Source organism: Leuciscus leuciscus (genome assembly GCF_965113295.1).
Source record: "Leuciscus leuciscus genome assembly, chromosome: 20".
NCBI classification, from domain to species: Eukaryota; Metazoa; Chordata; class Actinopteri; order Cypriniformes; family Leuciscidae; genus Leuciscus; species Leuciscus leuciscus.
Window position 1 is genome coordinate 12,382,246 of NC_138744.1, and position 14,779 is coordinate 12,397,024.

The following is a 14,779-nucleotide window of genomic DNA, read 5'->3' on the forward strand; positions in this document are numbered from 1 at the left end:
TCGTATATCTGACATAAAAGTTTGTTTAGTATATAGGTGTCAAACGAGTGTGTGTGTGTGTGTGTGTGTGTGTGCGTGTGTGTGTGTGTGTGTGTGTGTATACAGTATATACACACACTCACACACAGAGACATATACAATATAGGCCTATATATATTTTATTATATATATATATACACACACATGTACACACACATAAATTATGTACACACAAACTTATAGTAGATGCGATTAATCGCATATATATATATATATATATATATATATATATATATATATATATATATATATACGTATATGCAATGTACATACTGTATGTGTGTGTAATACTGTATAAAACGTAACACATTAATTAAAAACATTATTTTGCATGCCTTGCATATCTATAATATTGAAAATGTAAACATTCTGAATATATATAATTTTTTATCACTTTATTTAAAAAAAATATTAACATCATCACTGTTCTTTTATATCTATACATAAGTACAGAGGTTTTTGCAAGAGGGTTCAACGAAGTCCACATAAAAGCTAAAAAATATTATTGAAAATATTTTTATATTTTTGTGTAAAAAAAAAAAGATTTAACGAAACATCGAAACAAGTAACAGTAATAAAAACAAACCAAAAATGCAGTTCTGCATTAATCTCTCCTTGCAGTGTGGTCAACTGTTTGGAACAAACATTGTGAAAATATATAATAGACATTTGCTATATAAAGACATTTGAACTGAACTGAAAAAGCTGCAAATGTACTACAAAATGTAAAATGAAATGCAAATATTATCCATATAATATTTTAATAATTTGTTAATATTTTGTCAATATTTGAATGACACTTTATTTCTTACATAGTTTATATATTTATATAAAATGCCTTGATATTTTAGTAAGGTGTTCCCTTTATTATTTGGGTGTCTTTGGTATTAAACAAATTGAAAACCCCTGCAGAAATACACAACACTAAATCTGCTATGGTTGAGCAGCCGAATATGCCTTCCTCCTGAATTGTTTTTAATGTTTAGTGGATACTTTTCTCCTTTGAAAAGAATGATCTCCACTCCTCTCTCTATGTGCTGTACGTCTGGCCCCAGGGAAGCAAAAAGCACTTTGTTAAAGTGTGCACCTCACCTTAGTAGAGAGAGAACTCATTTATGGGCTACACTCTGAGCTTGTTCCACTTTATTAGGACACAGCCAAGCCACCAAAGGGGCTGGAGAGTGTGGTCAGACTAGCAGAATGTTCTGTGAAAAGAGCTTCTTCCATGAATAATTCCCAGGTGCTTTCTCTCTAAGAAAAACAATGGGCCCTTAAACCCTTATCACCTCTGTAATAGAGGGACACAGACTTTTTCCATTATATCAAAACAAGAGGGTTTGCATTATTACAGTTACAGAATCAGTGTATGACTGCAGTCAGCTGCTAGGCAAAGATGAGTACCATTAACATCAAACAGCGCTGATAACTGCGGTAATGCACATTCGTAAAATGCTTTTTATGATACACGCTTTCATTCTACACAGCATATGTTCACAGCGCAGTTTCCAATTGCAAATCTATTTAAACTAGCAAACTCTTTCCATCTATCAACATGTTATTACAGAAACCAGAGAAGCACTGCTCTGTGTTGTTGTATGGAATATATATGAATATATTCAGTCAATAATTCACACCATATGCCTGTGAATTAATAAATGACACAACTCAAAATAAATCAAAGCTGAAGTGTCATTTAAAAACAATACAAATGTTAAAATGTTGAAATAAATTCTCATATCCAATCTTAGTATGCAGAAACTAGTGTATGTAAAGCACTATTTGCACTGGATTAGTCTTCCAAATGTGTGGAATTAAAGGGATAGTTCACTTTGAAATTAATTTTTGGTATGTTTTAGCTTACCTCAAGGGCATCCAAGATGTAGGTGTATTTTTTTCCGCAGTAGTTTCAATTTTGAAGTAGTTTCCGCAGTAGTTTCATATTTTTAGGTCAAACCGTTCTTGTCTGTCAGTCATATAATGCAGGTCTATGGTCACCACCTCAAAGAGCATGCACAGAGTCCAAATTAAAACAATTCCCCATCGTCCAAATTAAACAATTCCCCATCGTAAGTACACATTGATGGCCTAAGACACGAAACGAGCGGTTTGTGTGAGAAAACGAACAATATTTATATCGTTTTTACCTCTTATACACAGCCATGTCGAAGTGATCTGATCTGACGTGTGCGCAGACTGGTGCATAGATATATACACTAGATGTCGCCTTAAAGACATTCGTTCCAATGAACTGCCGTAGACAAGGCGACTTCTAGTGTGTATATATCTATGCACGTCAGATCAGATCACTTCGACATGGCTGTGTATAAGAGGTAAAAACGATATAAATACTGTTCGTTTTCTCACACAAACCGCTCGTTTCGTGTCTTAGGCCATCAATGTGTACTTACGATGGGGAATTGTTTAATTTGGACGACGGGGAATTGTTTTAATTTGGACTCTGTGCTTGTGTTTTGAGACCGTGACCATCGACCTGCATTATATGACTGACAGACAAGAACGGTTTGACCTAAAAATATCAAAATTGAAACTACTGCGGAAAAAAAGACACCTACATCTTGGATGCCCTTGAGGTAAGCTAAAACATACCAAAAATTTATTTCAAAGTGAACTATCCCTTTAATATAATTTGACCCTGTAGACAAAATAAATTGAAATAATAATAATTGGTAATGACGGAACTTGCTTTTGGGAAATGCACCTCTGCTTGGAGAACACTAGACCCTTTCGCATAAGGCTTACACCAACCAATTACACCTCCAGATGGAGGAAATGTTCAGAAAACCTGTTTGACAACAATTATTATACAAACAATTCCCCTATATTATTTAAGCATCATAGAACAAACTTCAGCTAAAACAAGTTAATTGTTTCTTCATTATACATATTTTCATTGAGTTTTCTTTAACTGTCATCAACTACCATAACACAGCACACATATTTTCAAACAAAAGTCTTAAACTGCAAGAAATAGTCTAAGATCTGGCTGCTCGTTCCTCCGTCAACCAGCACGTCTCTGAAATGCATAAACCTACGAATGCAGCATATTCTAAGCTCTGTCACCAACACAGCAGGAACACACTTTCAGCTAATTAGAATCTGAAGATTGCACATTGTCTGACACCCAAACCAGTTCACAGATGGAAGGGAGGAAATTTCAAGAACTCAGAGAAGGAATGCTGGGGCCAATGGTCCCTGACGAGAAGGATCCAATATGAAGTTTTAATAGGAAAAAAAAAGATTAATTTTAATCTTGATTTGATGTAATTACAATATTGATTAATATGCAATCAATCAAAAACAGCTCAGTGAAAACCCAGGGTTTGAATGGTGCCGCTGTGATCTCGGTTACATAAAACAGCTTCATTTCTTTTAAATATACAGTACCCATTCAATTTGCAGAGATAAACCCATTATTGTTTGCATACAGAGTCAATAATCTCTAAATATAGAGTGTCCTCAGGTGGCATGTTCACAAGGGAATCTTTGGCAGAAGAGGAAATGGTTTCTAAAGAGACTTTTCTCTCTCTGCATCAAAGTCTTCAGCAAAACTGTTTGAACTGCGCTTGGAAGTTATCACATCCCTGCTGTCAAACACATCGTGATGGACCACTGCCTCCATCTGGCTCAGATGTGTTGAATTAGAATAATTTTCTCCATCATAATTTGATAAACTTCTGTGGGGGGAAAAAAACAAAAAGTCAACTTTTTTTTTAGTCTTCATTGTTCTTAACCACAATCTGTTCCTTCTTAACGACAGCAGGTACTGTAGTTCTGGGACAATACTACAGTATTTTATACATTAACACTATAATGTCGGACATTAAGAAGACACACCTGCTGATTATTAAACCACAATTAGCATATAATTCCAAAGTGACATTCTCCACATCCATTTGTCTCTGTCTAATAGGCAGTTCTATCTGTCATTTTAAAGCGAGTCTCTCGTCTGCATTCGTCTAATTTAGTCAGGACGTCTGAACGGGGGTTTGAGAAAAGGCTGCTGGGTGTCCTTTTACTCACCCCCTGAGAGACACTTAACAGATCAGTCTTTGCTGAAGTTCAGCCTAATTGTGTGTTTTTCACTTGAACTCTTTTTAGCGGCGGGTCGCAGGATAAGACGGGACAGGGATAAGGAAGTGCGAAAGGGGGGTATAAGTCTTTCTTTGATAGCTGAGTTTCCCCCAGTGACTGCAAGAGTGGCAGAGAGAGCTAGGATACTGTTTGATCATCACTCTGAAACCAGCAGAGGCAGGAAGCCTACTGAAGCTGAGGAGCCTTTAGGTTCAGACATAAGAGAAGATGACTTCTGAAGACACTCAGGCTCCTTATCAATACAACAGTTAGTTAAAGCTGCATTCCGGAACTTTTTTGGGGTTAAAAATTATCCAAAATAAATTGACCAAGTACATAACCAGCCAGTGTTCAAAACTATCTGCTTGCCTCGATTCAAAACGGTAAGCTTGTAATAATGTTTTTAATTTCAGTGGTACTAGTGGATTTCCGCAGGAAATTCGAGCATGTCTTTGCGTCATTACATCATATCTGTACACATAAAGGTGTCTCGGCTAGTAGGCTATTGTCAGGATACAGGCCAGGAGACAGAGGTAAGTGAATCCAAACACAGCTTTATTTACAGATGATAAGAGTGCAAGGTGAGTATTCATAGAATTCAAGTGCAGATTTCGTGAAGATAACTCAATGTGGGGCGAAAAGCAGGTAAGCACTTTCACTTCGGATAAGTTGATGTCAAGCAATCACAGTTCATTAATATTTGTCTCTTCTCTTTCAGATGCGGTCGGCAGCAAGCAAGCTCGGATGAAACACTGGAAACTCGAGGGAACACAGGATCACAGGCAGCATGGAATCGGACAGGATTTCTGAAGACAGCACAACAATGACATCGAGGTTAGTGTTTCAGGTAAGCATACATTACATTACATCTTGGAGTCTTGACGCATCAGCGGTTAAGGAGACAATGGAATATGGTCTGTTCCTGTTGGAGGCTTGACAATGAACTGGGGCAATGGTGAGTGTTTTATAGAGCTTGATGAGGTTACTGATGATGTAAAGGTGCAGGTGATTAGTAATCTTGAGAGATTGAATGCAGGTGTGCCAAAGAGGATCCTGGGTAATGTAGTGCAGATACAGACAGACGGTAAACGTGACAGCTATATTGCGTGTGAGGATGTTGGAGGTGGAGATTTATAGCCTTTTCTCACAGCACGTGATATAATTATAATTAAACTTATCAGTTTGATGGCGGATCCAGAAAGGTTCAAACGACAATCACCAGTGACAAGTGGAGATTCACCCAATGCAAAAGACTTCAGAGTGGCTAAAGAAAAAAAAGAGACTGCAACCGGGCTCATGCAAAAACAAGGATAAATATCGGAAGGGCATTAAATGTAGTCACGCAGTGCTGATGTTGTTAACATTAAAGCTGCCGTCGGCAACATTTTTTTGATCATATTCAGTGTAATCGACACTATAATCCGACAGAACAACATAAATAAGGTGGTTTTAGAAAAAAACCCGAGCTTCTAACTCCACCTGGAGCGTGTTATTTGTTTTGCAAAAATCCAGCGCTCCCGCTTCATCAGGTCCAATCAGCGCAGGGGGGTGTGAGATCTGACTGTCAATCACAGGTCGTGCACACGCCACAGATTCCCCCTCACTCGCGCACGTTAATATCACATGCACACGCCACGCCTGAAGTTCGCCTGGAGATTGCATGAAGCGTGATGGCGGAGAGAAAATCTACTAACAAGCTTCCAATTCCTCGGTTATTGCTATCTATGGATAGATTAGCCAGGGCAGCCTACCTCCGAGTCCATGGTGTTGATAGATGCTGAAGAGACGGACGCGTTCACAGAAAATCAGGTACACACGCACAGTGACGCACTGACGAGCACGACCTCGATGGGAGGGTGCTCGCTGGTAGTGGGGAGGGGCATGAGAGTTGTAAACATTCAAAATTTTGGCTAATCGACCCAATCTGCCAGACTTGCCGACGGCAGCTTTAACAATTTGAGAACAAAGTATAATTTGCACGGTTTGACGTGATATGATAAACGATCATTAGATTTAATCAGCGCGATTTACTGCAATGCTTTTTTTCCCTTAGTTGGTCAGAAGAAAAGTGGATGTTACTTGTTCAGATTACATTTTCCGGTGAAAATTATAATGTTGGTCATACTTCCAAAAAGTAGAATCTGTGATTGCGAATGACAGTATCCACACCGTCGCGGCGACTGACAGACGCACATTCTCCTCAAAACATTGGATTCATCCGCTCTGTGCCGTGCCGAGGCACAACCCACGTAAAGTTGATAATTCCGCGAATAACTGCAATTGCAGATTTCGAACAGAGATAGCGACAAAGAGGAAAAACTACGGACTGCAGCTTTAATACACTCACTCTTGGAGTTCTGTCATAAAGGTCAGCTGTTCAATACAGTGCTGTAGTTAAACTAAAATGTATATTACATAGAAAATATCAAAGCACCATCTCCAAACAAATGCTAGAATCAATGTCTTTCCAAGACAACCTCATAAAACAAAATTTCTTCTACATTAAAGGCACAATGTGTAATTTTCGCCATTAGAGGTCTCTTATTCAAAACAAGGGTGTAGTTTGATGATGCCGTGAATGAGCGTGGATTCATGGGAGTTGTCGTCTTCACCTCCACAGCCGATGATAAGGAATCCGATGGACTTGGGCAGAAATCATGTTCATGGATGAGCTAATGTATTAAAGTTTTATTAATGTTCTCTCTTCGCTCTTAATGTTTGCTCTTTTTTTTTGTGCATATGTGGGGTAAAGCAGTGCGGTTTTACATTGTTAAAACAATCATACTTAATACATTTGAGAGACTTGTTGCACTTTGCAGTAATCTAGATCAATATTAGAATATCATATTAATAAAACTGGATGACTTGTGTTGCTAAATGACATGCAATTCATTTTGAAATATATTGTATGATGGAGAAAGTTCTCTCTGATTATGCTATGTTAGCCACTTGACAAAATATTGTAAATCAAGAAAACAAGCGATTCAGACAATAAGACTAACCATGTTGAGGTATATAACAATGACTAATTTTCTGTCAATAAAAGTATCCAGAGTTGCTCACCTGTCTAGTAAAACATAATATATTAAAGCATCTTTGATGTTTCCATGGTTTCCCGAGAAAAATTGAGGGTAACGCAGATATGATTTCATTGACAGCCGATGAAATGATGCGTGCCCTGGTTAAAATTGCTGATTTCTCTGGATTTAAACATTGTTGGAAACATTTGGGGTAATTTAAGTACACAAGTTAACAAAATATCTATCATTGTTCTAGTGGTTTTTGAAAAATCTTACATATTGTGCCTTTGATTAAATATTATTATAGCTTTTGAAGAAATACTTGAACAAGTAGAACATATACATACTGTATTCATATAAGTAATACATGTACCTTAAACATACCTTTTAAGCCTATTTATGAATACTGTTGGACTGGACTCACACCAAACATTTATGATATATCCTAAACTCAATACTAGAATCCTAATTAGAAAATGTATAAAAAACATTGCTTAGACGTGCAACCATTAGGCCTTGTCCTTGGGATGAAGTACACAAAAATACCTCATTGTAATGCCAGAAAGCCAAAGTATGCTGTGATATATAGTGAAAATATGTTTATTTTGGTTGCCTGTGTCACTGCAGATTCAATTAGATTAAATGATGAAGTATTAAACCCCCTGTTTGCTGAAAATTAATGTGAAAGAGGTCAGAGATACACTGCGACAAGGCAGCACAATTTATTACCCGACAAATGGACAAGATCACCTTCATGGCACCGTGCACATTACTATGACATGCAAAAGTGTTACCTCCTCATGGATGACAACAGCAGAAGGAATTCTCTCAGGGAGGCATGCAAAACAAGTTCGTATTAAGTCAGTGCAAAGGCATTTGACAAACACAGGCTTCTGTAGTTTTCTGATTTCTTCATGTTGATTTCTCATCGACTTTAAATTCATATTGATTTCTTTTTTTATGTTTATACAAGCTGTGCATTGTTCACAAGGCCTTTCAGTCCAAAAGAAAGTTCATGCGGCTCAGAGTCATGCTGAGGGGCAGACATAATGACCTATTCATGTTCGCCGGCTATTTGCTCAGTAACTGGGCACAATTGGTGGGCGGATGAAATAATTCAGGAGGAGAAAGAATATTGTAGGGCATTTGTCTGGTGTATTAATTAATCATTTGTTCTCAGCTGTGACTGCAGCAAGGGAGATTCAGTGGAAGCGTTTCTCATCTCTGTGGGAGTCTGATTGCAGCTCATCGCTGAATAGATTCACTTATTGAGTAGATTTGGCTTGAATTTGTCGAGCTGATTGAGTGCCGTGTGACTTTCTGTTATAATCGTGGAATGAGTTTCATGCAGCTCCACAGCCTCCTTTAGTAGAACCACAAAAGCACTGTAATGCCTGTAAAATAAGTCCAATGTCACACATGGCTTATCTTTAATGGCATGTATAAAGCTGGAGGGGTAACCATCCACATCATTGAAAAGGTCACTCTTATGGGAAGGACTGTGCACCACACACAGGCTAATGAAACAGCTAATATTGTGGATGGGTGTAGATTTCATCATTTCATGGGTTATGGGCAGAGAAGCACTGCTGGAGAGCTTTTATTGTGACAAACATTTGGATATCAGATTCGGTAACACACCTGTACATTATTTAAATCAGAATATGTTACAGCAATTTTTAAAGGGGCAGTTTGTCCAAAAAGGCAAATATTTTGCAATCACTTCTTAAAGGGATAGTTCACCCAAACATTGTGTCATCATTTACTTACCCTCAAGTTGTTCCAAACCTGTAGAGTTTCTTTCTTCTATTGAACACAAAATAAGATTCTTTGAAATATCTTATTTTGTATTCAACAGAAGAAAGAAACTCATAGAGGTTTGGAACAACTTTGAGGGTGAGTATATTATGACCGAATTTTCATTTTTGGGTGAACTATCCCTTTAAAGAGTTCGGTCCAATGTTGTTTTAGACCCCATTGACTTCCACTGAATAGGCAAAAAAAAACAAAAAAAACATTCTTTTAAAAACATTTCTTTTGTGTTCCACACAAGTAATAAAGTCAAACTGGTTTAGAATGGCATATGGTTAAATGAGTAAATTATAACAAAGAATTATTTTGGGGTGAACTATCCCTTTAAGAAGTGACTGCAAAATATTGATGATGTGCTTCATTTTCACATGGCAACGGTACTTGTACTCGTATTATGAGAGTGCTTTAATCCTCAGAAGAACAGACGTTTGCAAGTTGCATTAGACACCCAGAATACACTCAGACGGCGAGGATAATTTGAACAAATGCACTGCAGAGTGCTTTATACCGCCTGTGTCTTTAAGAGCCGCCTTTTCCTTTTTTGTATTTTGGCCATGTGATTGTTACTAAATATTTACTGCACTCAACACCCCCCTAAAGAGTTCAAACTCTGAGAGTGAAATCACACCAATTTTCGACGCGAGAGGGGCTATTTTCTGCCTTTGAAGCGTTTTCCAGCCCCTGACTATGCACCATCCTGTTGAGACGTGCCCAAAAATACACTTCTGCCAGCGTCCTGGCAGCACTGTAGCATATGTGACGCGGCTGGCCTGCAGTGCCCCCCTGCAGAGCTGCCTGCGCTCACATCATTGTCTTAAATACGAAACTGGCACACTCGACGGGCAGTCACCACATAATACCCCCTCTATCCTCTCCGCCAACACAAACATACATTTATATCTGAGGGACAGGGTAAAAAAAACAAAAAAAAACAGAGCGGCATGTTTTCTGCCACGGTGCATGCGAGGAACTGTGTGGAACACTTTTACTCCCACACAAAGGTCACAGACTGATTCAGTGTCCTCTGTTTGGATAGTTATCTCAGCAGGGATTAAGGGAAATGGTCTGTCTGATTGGATCTTGAGCTGAAGCTAATACTGCTCTCTCTCTCCGTTTGAGATATTGAGGAAGATTATAACCTGTGAGGGTGTCAAAAAGCACAAAGTACATTGCATACAGTACCTCACCCCAGCGGCGGGTGAATTATTGCTGCGTTTGGGAGGTATATTTGTGTAAATGGGAATATGAGAGCCATTCTTAAATTAAACCTGCGAACATTTCCTCCTTTGCATTTTGTAAGCTTTAAACATGCAGGGCAAAATTATGCCTGCACAAATATGATAAACAAGCTTTTATGGAGCTCTATATCTACTGTGGCTCTTCCCCAAAACCTGCCCTTTCTGTCCTCCTCCGAATTCACACTTGTGTGTGCCATTGCAACCTAAAATGAGAAATGGACACCTCACGACCAACGTTATGGACTTCAGGGGCATAAAGTGTGCTATTTGGGTCAGAGCCTAAGTAGCAAAACTTAAAGTGCCCATTTTATGCTATTTTAAAGGTTCCTAATTTTGTTTTGGAGGACCTACAATAAGGTTTACATGCATCCAAGGTCAAAAAACACTTTAATTTTCTCATAATATACATTGCATGTCACCTCATTTGCCAAATTCATGTTGTAAAAATGTATTTGAACCACACGATCCTCATCCTTTAGAAGCGTATGATAATTTGCTTTTGCAGAAAACAGTGTCTTCTCAGCATGATGACAACACCAACCAACTACAGTGTTTGAGAACGGGTCAAAGTAGACGTTGTTTGCAAGCAGCCAATGAAGACCATAGGCTTTATGCAAATTTGTTACAAATCTACGTAAATAGCCTACTGTATGTTACGGAGGTGAGACTGGAATTGCTGTCGACTCGTTTCGGAAGTTCAGAATTGATTTTTAGGAGGCAATAACTTTATTTGTTGAATACTTTGATCTTTAAAACTTTGCAGACCTTCATAAACAGCTATAATACGCACTGCATGAAAGGTAATATTCGAAAAAGCACAATGGGGACACTTTAAACTCACTGTTATCGCTGTTCTTATCACAATTAAGTTACACCCATCTGAGAAAATAATCAAATGTGCGCATTTAATGAACTGATAAAAAAAAAAAAAAAGGATTCTTCTGAATCGTCACTCATTTGTGTTCCTGAAATTCCCTGAGACATACATAATAATACATAATATTTTCTTGTAACTAAATAAATATGGTTAAGTACAAAAAATGGTTAGATACAGCAGGTTTTTATTTAGTTATATACTTTATATTTATGTTGATTTATGAATATTAATAAATTACATTTGATCACCCTGGTCTTTAAATTTTATTTTATTTTATTTTATTTTTTTATCAGCATTTCTGTAGCTCAAACATTAGGGCATTGCACTAGCAACGCCAATGTCATGAGTTCAATTCCTAGTGAATGCATGAATTGGAAAGAAATGAAAGCTTGAATGCAGTGTAAGTCACTTTGGATAAAAGTGTCTGCCAGATGCGCGAATTTAAATATCTTCTATATAGTGAGCTACTTTTTGTTTTTGTTGTAGTGTAGCTAAAACTACTTTTTTTTTCAAAGATAGCTTGACTACTTTATGTGTTGACTGTATCTTGGCAAGCTACAGTCTCAAAGTAGCTTCCCCAACACTATTATGGACTCTCATTCTTCACCAGTCAGTATCTTGTCAGTCATTCTGTTAGGCAGTATATATCAGCATATCAGATCTCATTGCAGATCAACAGGGGCTCACTGTAAAAAAAAAAGAAAAAAAAAAGTGTCAGATGACTCACAATCCCCCTGCAGCGCTTGGTTTCTCTGCTGATGCCTCTCTATCACCTGATTTCATGATTCACACTCAGCAGTGATGCGGGCCTCCAATTACACACTTACAGCAATTCTGTGTGAAGCATTCTCACTGAGACACTGCATCAAAATGTAATTTTTGTTCCTTACAAAATCAACACTGCCCCATAAATGAAACAAGTCACTGCATAATAATAGAACACAGACGCATCCTTTATGGCTGAAATGGCTCCTACTCTACAGAGATTTGTTACACTAGAATAATAAGAGCAAGAAGAATGGAACGTCTATCTGATCTTACGATGTAATACATTATTTTCCACTTTTTTGCCAGGGCCGCAGGATGCACGCAGGAACCAGAGGAGGGGAGGCATGGGGCGGATGGTCTTAAAATAACCGAGTTATGAAAGTCTAATTCAAAGAGCCTCCCCTCCACGTCAGGCTAATCTGTGACTCCTACATGAGGCGGGGGTGGGGGGACGCGGAGGTGTATTGTTCAGATGAAGATTGACAAGTGGAAGCCAAAAGAAAAGATCAAAGACCTTGACTGATGAGGCACACGCAACGCACCCTTTGTGTTTTTTTTGTCTAGACGAGAAAACTGTTGCTCAAGCATGTTATAAGCAAGGACATCAAGATTAAAGCATTACGTCATAGTTTATGGGGTAAAGTATTACAATTACAAAGTAAGCATGACGTAATTTCACTAAACAAATAATGTATTTAAATGATTTTACTTATTTGACCATGTACTGTAATAAAAAACAATTGTATAATGTACACTGTGAAAAGTGGTAATTGTTACCTTAAAGAGCTGGTTTTTACTTGATTAAACCCATAAAATAAATGTTGTTGGTGTAAATTAATGTATTTAGGTTGGTTAATATTAAACAATATTTTTTTACCAGTTAATTTAGATTACCGTAATTATCCATTTTAATTTCATGAAGTCGCATAACTCCAGAATCAACTTTATGAAAAGTAACCTTTTCGTTTAATGCCGTACATACTCCAAAAGTATGCAATTTCAGACTGAGAGTGACTGACATTTCTGGTCTCTCTTCACTATTCTGTTCATTTTTGCAATGGCTTTATAGCGGTCCACCTGGAAACAAAGCCAGCCTGTTGCCAAACGCCCTCATAAAAGAAGAAACAAAACAAACTGTGATTGGTTGCTTTACATGTCAGTCAAACGGCCTCTGGACGATCCTTGACCAATGAAAGCTGTTATAGAGGCTACGTTTCCCGAAACCTTCTTAATGCTACGTCGTTCCTAAGTTAGGCTACACCTTAAAGGGATACTCCACTTTTTTTGGAAATAGGCATTTTACAACTCCCCCAGAGTTAAACAGTTGAGTTTTACCGATTTCGAATCCATTCAGCCGAACTACGGGTCTGGCGGTACCACTTTTAGCATAGCTTAGCATAGATCATTGAATCGGACATGACCATTAGCATCTCTCTAAATTTAAAATGAGGCTATTTCCAAAAAAAGTGGAGTATCCCTTTAAACTATACCTTATCGTTTATATGTGTTTTCCGAAACGTTCTTAGTTAAGTATACCCTCTATAATTCATTCGTTCGGAAGGTCTGGACCACTCTTAGCTTTACCTTATCACTGTTGCAGGTCTATACGAATATAATTCTGAAGTTTTAATACACCCAGACAGTGTTCAATTTGGCTAATTCAAATGTTCTCATGCAAAGAATAAATCCACATCTCTGAGTTTACAAGAAGAGGTTCAAAATCCACTGTTTAAATACTTTTTGATCACTGCCAAGCACCGTACGTAAGATGTAGGCCTACACTTTTATTACTGAAATGCTGGAAAGTATTTACAAGAACAATATTTCATCGCAGCTCCACCTCAGCGAACAAAAATGGGAAAGAGAAGAAAGCACGTAAAAAATTTAAATAGTTATTAAGGCAGCAATATATGATAAAAAATTTTAATATGTAGGCTAGGCTATTATAGTTTGGATTATTTTTTATTATATCCCATGAGTCCTAATAAATTCAGTTTCAACTATTTCTGAAGTGCTTCTTTTATAAAGAACACCGCCTTCTCACATAATGCAGTGAAGCAGCCCCTGTACGAGAGAATAATTGATTCTCGAGCCATCGATATTAACCAATTCAGCACCATCGCCACGGACAGCACCTGGTAACGTCGCACATAAGAAGGGATATCTTGAGCACCTTCCTAAGGTATAGTTCGGGAAACACGCCTAGAAATGGTATACCTTTAGTTAAGTTATACCTTAAGAGTCTTCGTAGCGCGCTAAGAGACAACGTTATCGGGAAACACAGCCCAGACCTTCTGCCGTCAGTCTGAAGGTCTGTCTATGCAAAACTAGTTGATGCATAACATAGTCATGAATCTCAAATCTTAATCTTAAATTTTTTTTTAATCACCATGCTTTTACTATAAGACCATTAAATTGCCCAGATGTCAATTTTATTTTGTATTTTTTCTTTATATAATTTATTATATATACACTAGCCTACCGTTAAAAAAATTGGGGTCGGTGAGACAACAGAAACTGATTCTTGAGCAGCATATTAGAATTCTTTCTGAAGGATCATGTGACACTAAAGTTATTTTAAAGTTTTTAAATTGTAATATTTCACAATATTATCGAATAAAAGCAGCCTTAGTGAGCATAAGAGACTTATTTCAAAAACATTAAAAAAAATCTTACCGCCCCCAAACTTTTGAATGGTAGTGTGTACAGTATTAAAGGGTTAGTTCACCCAAAAATGAAAATTCTGTCAGTAATTACTCACCCTCATGTTGTTCCAACCGCGTAAGACCTTCGTTCATCTTCGGAATACAAATTAAGATATTTTTGATGAAATCTGAGAGCTGATAACTTCTCCGTAGGCTGCTAGGTGGCCCAAACTTGCTGGCCCAGAAAAGTTATTAAAGAGATCGTTAATATAGTCCAAGTGACTACAG

General features: G+C 37.6%; 1 long non-coding RNA gene across 2 annotated transcripts in view; it reads right to left on the bottom strand.

Annotated features, from left to right (window-relative positions):
* Window positions 1–4,643: 4,643 nt before the first annotated feature.
* The window catches only part of LOC309483193, a 42,269-nt gene continuing 32,133 nt past the window's right edge, over window positions 4,644–14,779 (bottom strand). The window contains exon 3 of one of the 2 annotated variants that reach the window (XR_014200510.1): window positions 4,644–4,937. This is a non-coding gene — a long non-coding RNA (uncharacterized lncRNA). Of the gene's footprint in view, window positions 4,938–11,355; window positions 11,765–14,779 lie in introns of those variants that run through there. The other variant, XR_014200511.1, reaches the window with a different exon arrangement.